General features: G+C 37.8%; 2 protein-coding genes across 4 annotated transcripts in view; one reads left to right on the top strand and one right to left on the bottom strand.

Moving 5' to 3' along the window:
• LOC132130338 (junctional adhesion molecule 3B-like) overlaps positions 1-14,326 on the bottom strand; it is a 328,210-nt gene that overhangs the window by 226,170 nt on the left and 87,714 nt on the right. The window lies entirely within an intron of this gene.
• The window catches only part of LOC132130337 (rho GTPase-activating protein 32-like), a 107,592-nt gene continuing 95,270 nt past the window's right edge, over positions 2,005-14,326 (top strand). For all 3 annotated transcript variants that reach the window (XM_059542020.1, XM_059542019.1, XM_059542018.1), the window contains exon 1: positions 2,005-2,519. The gene's annotated coding sequence lies outside the window, so the exon portion shown is untranslated. The remainder of the gene's footprint in view (positions 2,520-14,326) is intronic.

Below are 14,326 nucleotides of genomic sequence, written 5' to 3'. Positions count from 1 at the left end.
TTCCTGATGCAGGTGAAGTAAACGGGCAGATAGATCAGCCACCTGAGCTGAAAGACTCTTAACAGCCTGATGAGCGGCGGCCAACTCCTGCTCATGTTTGCCAAGCATAGCTCCCTGGATCTCGATCGCCGACCGGACAGGCCTCTCGTCTGCTGGATCCATGTTGGTTGGATTATTCTGTCACGCTGGTAAATGAAAGATCCAAATGCAGAGATAACAGGAATAACAGTCTTTAATGAAAAAATATATAACAAAGGCAGTCCGTCCTTTCAGCACACAGAACTGGTAAATAGAAACTTGAACAAACGGAAAGACTCCTGTCTCGATGAGTAACAGAACAGGACTCCCTTGTAGCAGACTCGAAGCTCAGGAGTAGATAACTCAGGCAGGGTGAGAGAACCACACTGGTCTACAATCAGCAGCAACAGCAGCAGAATACAGCAAAAACTTAGGGGCTAGACTGTTCCAGGCAGACAAGACAAGAATAGGTGAGTACCTCTCAATACAGACAGGATGTAACTGCTGACAAAACGCATGACATGTAACAATAATCCAACCAAGAATCTACCCGAGCAAACACCAGATAAAGGGTGAACACTTAGGGCAAAGTAGAAACAGGTGTCATAGCAAATCAGCGCGAGCGCTGATTGCAATGACAAACAGGTGCATGAAGAGAGAGAGGTCAGCGGGACAGACAAAGAGTAATATAATAAGCTAATAAGGTGTGTGTGTGTGTGTGTGTGTGTGTGTAAATGAGTGAGAGCGTGCGAGAGCGAAAACGGAAGAAAAACCTGACTCATGACAGATATAATAAAAGAGACAAAAAAATGAAAGCACACTTGTTTGAGTTTGCTTATATATATATATATATATATATATATATATATATATATATAGAGAGAGAGAGAGAGAGAGAGAGAGAGAGAGAGAGAGAGAGAGAGAGAGAGAGAGAGAGAGAGAGAGAGAGATATTGAGGGTGAGTAAATGATGACAGAATTTTAATTTTTGGGTGAACTATCCCTTGAAATGTGTTTTCAACAAAAGGCAATAGTGAAATATTAAGAACTTAAATTATTGAGGTAATCGTACAAATGTCTTTTTTTTCACTTTATTTTTTTTTTACATCATCAGTCCCTTGAAACCTCTTCTCAGACCATAACTCAATACTTACTTTACATTTAAATATATTAAACTTAATAAAAACTTTATGTCCTGACAGGAGGAAAATGTTTAATTTAAAAATAAACATCCTATACAGTGTTCCTGTAGCTCAAGTGCTAGAGCATTGCGTTATAGTGCAATTGGGGGTTCCAATCCCAGGGAACACATGTTAGGGGAAAATTGTTAGCTTGAATGCAAAGTCATTTTGGATAAAAGCGTCTGCTAAATGCATAAATATAAGCTTTCAAAGTTGAGTTGCTACTTTTGATCAACACTGTCAGATATTATTGAAGGAAAAAAAATTATGTATATATATATATATATATATATATATATATATATATATATATATATATATATATATATATATATATATATATATATATATATATATATATATATAATTTTTTATTATTTTTATTATTTTAAATCTGGATAAATTAAATTCCTGAAAATAGTTTTTCCTATACAAGTCACTATTAGTACATGAGTACTGAGTCAAAACAAACAAACAAACAAACAAAAAAATAATAGACAAGACAAAGTATAACATATACAGATGATAGCCTTATGTCGGCAATATTAACAACACAAGTTAAATAAAACAACAATATTTAATACATGCCTGACGTACATGTAGTGCCAGATTGAGATGATGTGTCAATTTCATGATCTTGAAAAGTCATACACCGAGCCCTAACAAGAAATAATAGTTAAAACGTGAAAAAAATGATTAAATTAAATACGGCGCTTCTGCCTTCTGCGCCCATCGCACTCTATGTGGTCACGGTGACGCGCATGGAACACCACTGCGCGGTCACGCTTTTTTGAATGTTGAAACGAAGTCTCCGGTCACGGTGGCAAGGCAAGTACGCGTGGCTCAGCAGACGGGACAGCACACCTCTCTTCATATATTCGCAAACAATAAAATGGAGGCAGATACGTGACAAATGTGGTCACACTTTCAGTCATATATTTTTTTAAAAGCTACAAGCTACTAAGCTATTTTCTTTTTCAGTTTAGGAACGCCGCGCGAACAGCTGGCCGGTTGTAACCATAGACAACGTAGCTAGCTGCGGAGCTAGCTCGACAAACTCCTTTCCCACAAGGACATTTTTAATGAACCTACAGAATTTCACCACTTTGAAGTGCAATTTTCTGCAGCACAAACCAGTTTCGTCCGGACATTTGGGAATTTTTCATTTAAATCGCTTAATTTCACGATGCGACTCTCTGGCACCGGGTTTCTCAGCTGGCTCGTTGCGGTCTTCGTGGAGGATCAGTGGAGAGAGCGGTGCTGAGCCACACTGATACCCCAATTTAAAATTTTTCCGATTACTTCCAGTATTCTACCACCGGTAAGTGCCTAAATATTGCGGGTTACTGTTATATTTATTCATAACTTGCTAGTGAGACGCCTGCACGAGCGGGGAAAGTGGAGCGGCTAGAATGTATGTGCGCGCGCGCGTACACTCGCGTCCTCTCCTATAATAAACTCTACTGAATGGCTGTAGTACATAAAACAACTCCCGTTTACAGGGTGCTATTTTTTGCAGTTTGTTGTATTAAGTGCCAATATACTGGTGTGCATTTAATGTAGAAATCGATTAGGATGTAATATTTATTTACAAGACCGTACATTCTCTCTCTAGGGGGGTGGTGGACTGTTTTCTGTAGCCTACTTTTAAGGGTGCATAAACTTAGTATACCGTCACTGGATTTTATCGTTAAATTACCCTTTAATGTGTTATGCAAAGAAACTGAGTCATTGCCCTTCATGAAGACGTTTCGTGTTCCGTAATGAGTTATAGCTATAGAGGTTGATTTGGTGCAGATCAAAAACCTCAGCATATGATTGTGGTTTTACGTGTACTGTTTTCTTTGGTCTAGACCAGGGGGTTTCAGTCTTTTAGATGCCAGCAAATATGATCACTCGTGCCAGTGACCAAATCATAAAAATTAAAAGGCATCTATGTATTTTCTTAAGTAAAAACCTAAATTAAAGTGTAAAAAAATAATACTGTTTAAAAACCTTTGGTCTAGACAAATGAGAATATGGGTATCCTTACATAAAGGTCTGGTTTTCCCTTTTGCTTTGTAGGGGTTTGCACTCACAAATCAATATTTTAAAATAAACTCTGGTTGTTATACGTGTGAGACAGTGAAAAATGCAATCCTTTTTATCCACTTTGCTTTAGAAAAATAATGACGTGAATCCTAAATTGCATTACAGTCTCTGAAAGATTCCCAGACTTGACTCTAAGCCTGTAAAGTCAGCTGGAGGCGTCTGTGTGCTTATTAAAGCAGCTCTGTGCTCTTGGTCCTGTGCTCAAAATATTGATTTTGGTGATATAATTACAGCAATATGTATATGTATAGCTTTGGCTCTGGCCTGTGTTGTGATACAGCTTTCATTCATTACATTTTTCTGCATTTACTGAGGCCAGCTACATCCAATCTAGCCTGATGCTCTAAAGAGATAGCCCACCCCAAAATAGCAAAAACTGTCACCATTAACTCCACATTGTTCCAAACATGTATGGCTTTTTTAAAAAAGAAAAAAGAAAACTATATTTTGATGAATGTTGATAACCAAACAGTTTCAGTTCCTCTTGACTTCCGTTGTATTTTTTTTGTCCCATGTGTTGTCATCAAGATTTGAATAGCTGCTAAAGCAATGAGCTGTTATTTATTGGCGGAGTGGTTGTATGCCGCTCATATTTCCAATTTCCTGCATCAGTTAGCATGCAAATTCCAAGCTACTGTTAACAGTGATTATTTGTAGAACAGTGATGCATAACTCCTTGAAATTGTCATATATTCACCACAACTCTGATAACAAGCAATAACATTAAATATTTAACACTGAAATTACAAAATAATTGATGGTAAGGAGCAAGATAAGCATTTAAACTGATAACAGCACATGTACTTGTAAACATAGGTTGCACATTGCCAAGATGTGATTGGACTGAATTGCTATTGTGTAAACCCATCGTGTCCAAAGCAACCACTTCATAGAAGAGCTCTCATATTAAAATCTTTTTTTTTTTTGTGAAGTTGAAGCTTTTCTTTCCCAAAAGGCCATGAGATCAAATGATTTCATTAGTTCATCTATTCTTTAACTGAGACAGGCAGTGTGGGATAAGATATTGATATCTGACCTACATAACTAGTGAAGACACTCCTTGTATGAATACAAATTGAATACACATTTGTAAGGTTATTAAAATGTTTTACACGTATTACTCTTGATGGAGAAATGGAAAGGTTTGGAATGCTTCCATCCAGACGTGATTAGTTTTCCTGTTATGTTTAAGTCTTAGTAGCAATGCATCACTGTGGAAGACGGGAAGTGTGTCCGTCACAAATCTATGTTGGCTTTCTAATGCCTGTTTTGTCTGAATGTTTCCTCCCTTCTTTCTTTTTTAATATTTGCAGGTGTTATTTAGTCTTTTGATTGAAGAAGAGGGTCGCATTTGATTAACATTCAGGGATTCTTTCATTCATACTTGCTTTCCAGCTTATTTTAAATGCTGTAAGCCTTGTCATGAGATAAATGAATGCTTGTAACAAACGCCAGCAAGTTTAGATTTTCTGTAATATCCTCAGACCGTTTTAAAAATGAACCTCTCTCAGTAGACTAAGCTTAATTTGTTTGGTGAAAACAGCATATGTGATTCAAGATACAGTGTCAGCCACATCACTGTGGTATGGGGTGTGTTGTAATATTAAAGTTTGATTCTCTCCAGCAGCCATCTGTTGTCCTTATGTGAAGGGGTTTGCATTTTTTCATGTGTACTTGGTGAATGCCTTCAGGTCATCACACTGCTCTGTGGAATGAGGAGAGAATTGAAATCTTCGAATTTAAATGTCAAAGCATATCGCTGTCCGTGTTTCTTCATTTTTTTTCTCTCTCTTCACATACATTATTGGCTGATAATGTGAGTTTGAGCCTTGAATCTTTGAACGAGAACAGCATTTGCTTTGTAAGTCTATGCAAACACATGCAAAACAGAATGACATAAGGCAGTGCTTTTCAGAAAGCCATTGTGGGGAGGAAGAGATTGTACAAACCTTCCTCTCAGTGGCTGAACTAATGTGATTCACCTCTCTGGAACAAATAGTAGTTTTTTTTTTTAAAATAGGAATTCGTTGATATTTTCAGTTGAATGGGCATGTTGTCTTAGACAGCAAGGCTAATGCAAAGTTAGCCCACTTCTGCAAGACTTGAATTCCATTTAGGGTATTCTGACATAGTTGGAATAAAATAAATTTGGGTAGTGTTATGTTGTAGTTGTAGTGTTTCAGACAAAAACTGATTACTTCTTCCCCCTTTTTGTACTTTTTGTAAAATATTGTTCGCTGTGTAACAACTAACCAATTAGTTCTGCTTGATTTGTGAAGGGCTCTCTGCTCAGTCATGGCCAAATGTTAAGTTTTCCGACAGGGACTTGCAGGAGCATAGTGTATCTGAAGATAGAATAATCTTGGCAGGGAATATGAGTGCTGTAATTGGGCTGCTTATTTGAGAGGGTTTAGGAGAACCTCAGAGCTGAAGGATGTTTGAATTAGGCTGACGCATCGCTGCTTAGTTAAAAAAGACAAATCAGTTTGGAATTGAGAAAACGTCAGGAAAATATGTCGAGCAAAGTGCTGTGCAACAAACTAACTCTCCTTTAACTATGGGGAATGTGTACTGTACTCAACCTCATCATTATTGCTTTCCTGCTTAAAGATATGTTGTGTCAGCAAAGTAAATGTACATGTGTTTGTGTTTAGCTTTTACAACACTTTGTCCATGTTATGGTGGTGGGAGCACCATCCTAAGCACTTTGCAGAGCTGTTTCATTAACAGTTCGGAATACTCAGCTCAAAACGCTTGTCTAAGTGCAAGCTTAAGCTGACTGATGTGACGACTAGGCTATGTGCTACTCATCATGGTTTACCTTTATAAACCTGCAAGAAGTGAGTCTGGTTTCTCAGGACTAATATAATGTAATGGAGTGTTATATAATTTTTATATTACAGTCCTTAGTACTAGTAATGCTAAGTAATAATAATAATTATCATTATTTATTTATGTTGAAAAATATGCGTCTATAGTGTACACACACACAAAATATTTATTTTTTGAATAAATTCATTTCTTTTGAGCTTTTCAGGATTCTTTCATGAATGTAAAGTATTTCACAGATTCCAAATATATTAAGTAGCACAACTGTTAATAATAATAAGAAACTTTCAAAATTTCACCATATCATCATATTAGAATGATTTCTAAAGGATCATCTGAAATCTGGAGTAATGACTTCTGAAAATTCAGCTTTACCAAGTAAATAAAAAAAATATAATAAAAAAGAAAGTAGTTTTAAATTGAAATATTTTACAATATTAGCCCATGTTTTTATGGTTTTTGATCAAATAATTGCAGCCTTAGTGAGAGTAAGAGATGTCTTTGGAAAACATAAAAAAAAAAATTCTTACCAACCTCAAACTTGTGAACAGTAGTTTATATGTATTTTCCGAATTAGAGTATTCCCATCAATTTTCTGCTATAAATGGGAAAAACAAAGCAGTGTTCTGTATTCTCCTAAAAGGTCAGAAATGTTTCTACTGCTTACATAACCTCATACATTTGGCAAACGAAACCATACTTCCAATCCTCTCAGCAACTGAAAAGTTGGCAATTCGATCAAAGGATTCAAGGATTCAAAATATTCATCTATGAATAACCAGTGCTGCCACACACAAAGCCTTTTCTGAACTCTAACCCCCAGCTCTGAGGGCTAAGGACGCATTGTAAGGGAATGAAGACTTTGTCATTCCAGGCTGCATGTCCATTAATTGGTGGAATCTCATACATGGGTTTGTCCTCTGACCTCCACACTCTGGTGAGCGAGCGAGTGTGTGCTGAGCATGAAAAGCATCTTATGGATTCTTTTCGTATAAGCAATTCCCACTTTGAGTGAGGTTGTTGGAGAACAGCCAGGGAATTCCTACAATGGGGGATAATGTGGAAGTCTTGACAAAAGAAGTTCTCAGTCGGTATTCAATTGGCAATATGGTGTGCCGCGGAGCTCCCTTGCACAAAACTCTCATACCTTGGGAATGTTCGCACTGTTTATTACAGTTTACTTTGAGTGTATCTACACACTTTAAAAAGGGAATTGCTGAGAAAACTTAAATTCAATGCAACCTAATGCATTCAGGTTTGTAGGTTTTCTCAATTGTCTTAAAATTTGTCCTGAATGACACTACTTTCTTTATAAGTTTGAATTTGTTTGTTCACTAAATGCTAAGTGCTTAATTCAGCCAATAAAGTAATCAAGGCAACTGCAGATGTCCTAACTGCTAAGTTGTCCTAATCATATAATATTTATTTATTTGGCTCTTGTAGAATATTTATGTATTCTGAAAGGCTTAGGGACTTTTTGCAGAAGACCGTTTTCTGTCACATCACTAGACCTGTTGCTATTGAAAGGACCTTCTTTAATTTATTCAAACAATCTTGTTCCTTGATCAGCTCCTGAAATCACTCTTGATATAAACTGCCTCTTTGATTGCTGTATTCAGTGCAAACTTCCAGCACAGCAAACATAAAGCTTGATACTCCAGCTGTGGGAACGAGCAACGGGATGGATGACTCATCTGTGGAGAATCTTCAGCCTCCGTTCTGACAGCTCATTCTTCCTGTTAACTCTAATTTGACTGAAATGCAAATGAATACTCCATACATACTACCTGTTTTGTGTCTGTTCAGTATGTTCTGTGTGGCATGTCAGTGTCATTTAAAGGGGTCATATGATGCAATTTCAATTTTTCCTTTCCCTTTGGAAAGTTACAAGCTCTTGATGCATGAAAAAGATCTGTAAAGTTGCAAATACTAAAGTCTCAAATCCAAAGAGATATTCTTTATCAAAGTTAAGACTCTGCCACTCCCCCCTAAAATGGCTCATTCAAACACCCACGTCTACGTCACTATGTGGAAATATTTGCATAATGCTGCCCAAATGTTCACGCAAAGAAGGAAGGTGTGGTTTCAGTAACCGCAGTTAGTGTTGAATCAGCCATGCCGGGGAGATGCTGTGTTTATCTAGGTGAAAGCAAAAGCACTTTATTTGACCTTCTGAAAGTGCATTTAGGAATCTTTAAGATTAGAACAGCAACGCATTTTATGGTCGACCCAGAGCCATAGAGAGAGAGAGAAGTCCGACAACTCTGTTCACTCCAGTGGACCAGTTTTTTACATCAATGGCAGATCGTGGAGCCCCTCAATAGTTCCCGGAAGTTAGCGCTAATACTATCAGCGCCATAGAGATGCAGCAGAAGAGACCTCTGTTATGAACTTTAAAAAAGGTAAGATATGTATTATAAAATTATATATTATCAGTACAGCTAATCAGATTACCCTATGCATTAAAACAGATTATTCCTAGATTTACGGGATGTTATTCATTCTCTTCATGAAGTTTCATCCACCGTTGTGTAATTAAGGCTTTTAAAAGTGATTTTGCTGGTGAGGAGTTGTTTAATAGACTTGAATATATTGCAAAGAATGCTGATGGACCTGAGTGACAATGAAATGTTTGAAATAGGCGAGCAGTTTTTATTTAAGAATCATGCTAGGCTGAATTTCTAAAAATTATTATGTACCACATTATAGAATTAATCACAGTAAACCTTTACATTATCACTGTATTTTATACTTAGACCTCTTAACTATTAAAGTACTGTGTTAAAGGAACAGATTGAGCAGTGATACCACAGGACTGCAATGGGATGGAGCATCACTTAACCATTTCTCCTGTGTTTTTCTCCTCCTGCTTTCTGAACAAGAACCACCTAAAGACCCCCTGTAAAGAGACATCAGCCTCACAATGAGTCTCTTCACTTGTTTTGGCAAGTCTTTCCCTGCTCTTTGTGAAAAAGTGCCAGTTCCCTAGTACGATTGCATCACATTTTGTTGGTGTAATCTATAGATTGCTCCTGCTGACTATATCCAGCCTGTATATTTAATTGTATTTCTATATAGAGGCTGAAGTTACCTTGGTAGAAGACCACGATGTCGTTTCTATAGCAAACACAGACTTTTACCATTGTAACTTTAGCCTAAAATACGTTAACAAGGCAGGTAAGGATAGCTGACCACATTAATCTTCAAATATTAAAGGATTTTATCTTTTAAAAACAATACTGATACAGCTACATATGTATACCACATATACATTATTTTATAAATGATGTAAACAAATTATTTTATTCTCTACTAATTTCCAAAAATTAAGAGTTCTGTCTCTCTAACTCGGTGTATTTCAATTGCCCACTGTGAACTTCCTGGAACTATTTGAGGTCTACGTGAGTCACTTGACGATCAAGCGTTTTGGACTTCCATTGAAATAACTCTCTTCTTTCTATGGCTCCGGGACGACCGTTTCGTGAACCTAGGATAGGAGGTGATTCTGACTTTGCTACGACAATCTGGTGCTTCTGATCTTTAAAAAAGCATCATATGACCCCATTAAGCATTAGTGTTGTTGGTAGAATTAAAAGCGTACAACATGCTTGCTTTTGTCAGACTTGATTCAAGCAACAACCAGTTAGCCAAAACATAATTTCAGTACCTTCTTGAGGGATATTTCTTCTGATCGCCATTAAACGTTACGACTGAGGGCACTGGGGATAACTATTGAAATTTAGTTTTTCACCCTTTGGCAAATCGTTGATCACTTCTGAGGAATGCTGAGTAATATGAACAGGGAGACTTCAATTTAAACTGTATGTGATGCTTCAGATAATCTCTTGCACCTTTAATTGGATTGGGATGTGGAGATCAGGTCAAACAAGGTCACGCTGTGTTAAGCTGTTTGACGAGTCATGAATGGGCTGATGACAGCTAACTTGTAGATTTAGATTAGGGCTGAAATATATAAATGTTAAAATTGAACACAGAGTGGCTGCTCTGTCTTTTCAAGTCATTCACATTATCCTGGTCTTAAATGATGTGCACACAATGTTTAAACAGTTTTAAGATGTACTATTCTTTGAGCAGTGTTTGGTTAGCCTATAACTTATTAGACAGCCCAGACATTTGAGTTAATGTTTACTATTGAGCTGTTAATTGCAAATTTACACAAAGAGGTCAGAGGTAAAACTTCTGTGTTGTGCATGTTTGTACGTCTAAAGGATGGCCATTTTAACTGTATCTTTTGTGTCAGTACTCATCATATTCGACAGAGCTGCTGTTATTTGAAATCTTTGTTGATTAGCACATCAAGTGAAATGGCCAAATACTTTAATTTAAAATGTGATACTTTAAGTTAGAGTGATGTGGTAAAGAGCATTTGCTGTGATCTAGGATTTTTCAGAATCTATGTAAATCTTGAGTGAAACCACGCCTGACAGAATTGGGACACACAGAGCAATTTAAGCTTGTAAGACAACGAAGAACCGCCTATACCAACACTGATGTTATCTGCCATCTCTGCTGGGAGCTGCTTCATTAAAGGTGAACTGTCCTGGCTTGCTTAGCCGAATGTCCTTTTCCACACTTTATTCCTAGTTAAGTTTTAGTTCTGACTGCCTGAGGTGTTTATGTCATATGCAAGAAATTCTGGGTCACATCTCACGTCTGACCTGAGCCCTTTTAAAACAGCAGGATCTATCAGTCTGACAGAGATGATTCCCGTTGTGTGTGTGTGTGTGTGTGTATGTATGTATATATATATATTAGGGCTGAAACGATTCCTCGAGTAACTCGATTACAAAAAATGATCGAGGCAAATTCCTCTGCCTTGAAGCCTCTTTTAATTTTTTTTAAATCTCATGACTGGTTCTTTCGCAATTATTTTTTTATTGTGACACAACACGTTTACGTCACCCACAAAGCGGAAGGAGACACAAGCGCTGCGTCCGAAGTCGCATACTGCAAGGAGTCAGCAGTGTTTTGATTTGAGGGCATGGGCAAACTTAAAGAGAACATCGTGGCGTGTGTCCATTGCAAGATACAGCTGGCATACCACAACTAGGGCCCTATGATTTCCGCGATGCAGAAAAGGCGGAGGGAATCGCGGAATCCAGTCATAAAAACTGATTTTTACAGTTTAACGCGGAATGGCACGGAAATTTGCCAAATTTTGAATGAATTAATTAAAAATAGGTCATTGCACTTGAATCAAATCACGATATGGACTAATATCTGTAAATTTTAAGCCGGAACAGTCTATTTAAATATGAATCCTGCATGTTCTGCGTGTCTCTGTTAATGAATGGAGCAGAAGCGCGTCTTCCTTTATCACACAAACTGAAGCGTGCTCGCGGTGATTTCAGCATCTACTGTCTCACTCAATAAGGACGTGTACACATGAACAACATCTCCAGAACTGCTCTGACAGTCAATTTATGAGCATTTGACCATTTGATTTGAGTAAAACTAGCGTCACATCACATACATAGAACTGTAAAGGTACGTTAAGCCGTCAAAATAAAAGTCCGGTTTAGTTTAAATCACGTATTTGCCAGAGATGTATTACTATTGTTCAACAGAATGTACATAGCCTACTACAAAAAAAAAGGTTTTTAAGGTTTAATCACACAACATTTCTTCCATGTTTTATTTTTAATAGTGAATCCCCTTTGTTTACCAAAAAGTTAGGTTTGCTTAATTGTCAATAATTAAAAGATAAATTAAATTAATGTTTTATGTGTTTAATGTTTAATGTGCATTTCAGAAAATGCTTTATTTAAAACCCCAACTGAATGGCACTTAAAAGCACTTAATTCATCTGTCAACTTTATTGTCATTGTTTACAGTACAAGTACAGACAGAGAAACAATGGGCAGGGCTCCAAACAAAAAAATCAATTAAGGAGCCATTGGCTCCTATAGTGGAAAAAAACAGGTGCCACAATTATTTTTTAAGAGCCACATAACAATGCACTTACTTTTAGTCAATCTGTTGTGTGCATGTCTCTCTTCTTATAGTTTCAGCATTTTCATCTTGTGAATGTTCTGGGAACTGAAGCTTATTTGGGAACTGAATGTGACTTCCGATTTATGAACTATATACAGTCAAATAATTTTTTTATTACGCAGACTCTGAGCCAGGGTCACTGCCACTGACCATGATTATGACCATATCACTTGGCCACTGAGTGTAGTTTGGCCGTCTCCTTCTTTTTTTTGCAGAAAGCCAGCGTTTGACACATGGTTCAGGATCAAACTGTTCAAGTGATGGGCCTTCAGTGCTGATCCTGATCAAATCTTCCAAGGTTGACACATGAAGTGAATTGCGTACTTTAGATTTTATCCTGTTTTGAGCTGAAAAGCCACGTTCACACTGAGCAGCCGAAATTGGTAGGACAAGCATTATCTCAACTAGATGTAAAACATTCTGGAAATCTGTGCAGTAGGGCTCCCACAAGCTGCAATAGGATTTATCTGAAAACTGTCCTTTAACAAGGGTTTTCAACAATCTCCATTCTGCCTGTACAGCAGTGATGTCACATCCATTTTTCAGCAAAATGTTTTGATACCATTTCAGCAGTGTGTCAATTTCATTTATCCCAAAAGTGTAGATGCTGTTTGGCCAAGAATCATGACAAAAGATTGAGAAGCATTGAATGATCTCTGTCCCTTGTGTGTTTTTGTGCTGATTGTTGTCTCTCATTATTTCAAACCTCCTTTCAAGCTCCTTAACTGTAATGTCTACAGTTTCATCAATGAGGTGGTTTAGTTCTTCACTGAAACCTTGGAGATCACCGCCTTTCAGCTGTATGTTTTGAAAGGAAATGCCCACTTGGTCAGATGAGGCTGCTTTTTTCTGCCTTCTGGTCTGTTTTTCTCTTTGGGCTTTGTCCTGCTGCACCACATTTTCATGCTGAGCAACTGAATTTAAGTTTGTGTGACTGAGAAATTCCTCCAACTTTCCATTTCTCACTGGTTTGTCCTTCATTCCCTTGATTGTACAAACACAGGAATCAATAGGTGCTTTAGCCTGAGGTAGAATAAGCGAGTTCTTCTGAAGCACAAGACTCAACTTTGAGATTTCTTCAAACAGGTCATGGAGAAAGTAAAAAAAAAAACCCACAAAAGGCAACTTTTCCATTTGTTGTGAGATGTGTTTTGCTCTTCCTGTTATTTCAGTGTTTTTGGATGAGGCAGCAAGGTGTTGCATGTGGAAGTGAACAGCTGTATATTGGCCCTGGCCTGTAGTCTGATCAGATGCAAGAAAAACAGAAAGGGCTCTGTAAATGTGAGGCAGCCAGCGCTGGGTCTTCACAGCAGAAGGTGTTCGTATGGCACAGCCTAACTCCATGCCAATGGCTTTCAACTCAGGCTTGCTTTTGGGGCTAAAATGGTATGTTTTCCATATTAGCTGCAGCAAGTCATAGGCATTTTCAATCATTGGAACAGACTTCTGAACATCTAACATGGCTAATTCCAGTCTGTGTGGCATACAATGAAAGGAAAGAATGTGCTGTCCTATTTCTTCTCTTAAGAGAGCACCTACTCCTCCTCGAGCACCCATGTTAACGGCAGCCCCAACTGCTCCAAATGCAGTAATCTTCTTCTGCCACCAATCAAGATCAGTTTGTTTAGCATCACTAAACAAGCATTTTATTTGATCTAATACTCCATGTGCATGGCAGTGTTCAAGCTCAGTTAAACCAATAAACCTGTTCACTGCCACACCTGCAGAAATGTGCCTGCAGTATGCAATAACATTGTCTTTCCCAGAAACGTCTGTGCCACAGTCAGTGATAATGGAGATGTAATTAGATGTCAGTGCTTGTTCTTTGAGCTCATCTGCAATGCATCCTACAAACTCCGCACAAGATGTGTCGTTATCAAACGTTTTTGCTCACATCAAGTCCGGTTTTTCTCATTAATAATATCTGTGAACTAAATTTATTGAACGGCAGCTCTTCCCGTGCGATCATATAGGCTGTTAAATTTCATTTTTAACTCCTTCCATTCCTTTTCGTCCCGCAGCTCGCATGCACGAGAAACTGCACGCGCTAACGGTGTAGTCTGTGGAGCATTCCTCACGATTATGTGATGACGTGCATTTTTATGCTTGTTACTGTCCCCGTGTTTTCTCACAGTCTCTTTTTTGAAATGGTTCGTTCCTGTAATGAACTCCGTTTTCCCCGCTATTTCTTTG

This window comes from Carassius carassius, chromosome 47 (assembly GCF_963082965.1).
Source record: "Carassius carassius chromosome 47, fCarCar2.1, whole genome shotgun sequence".
In the NCBI taxonomy this organism is placed as follows: domain Eukaryota; kingdom Metazoa; phylum Chordata; class Actinopteri; order Cypriniformes; family Cyprinidae; genus Carassius; species Carassius carassius.
Note: the sequence above shows the minus strand (reverse complement) of the source record. Positions and strands in the feature narration are given on the sequence as shown.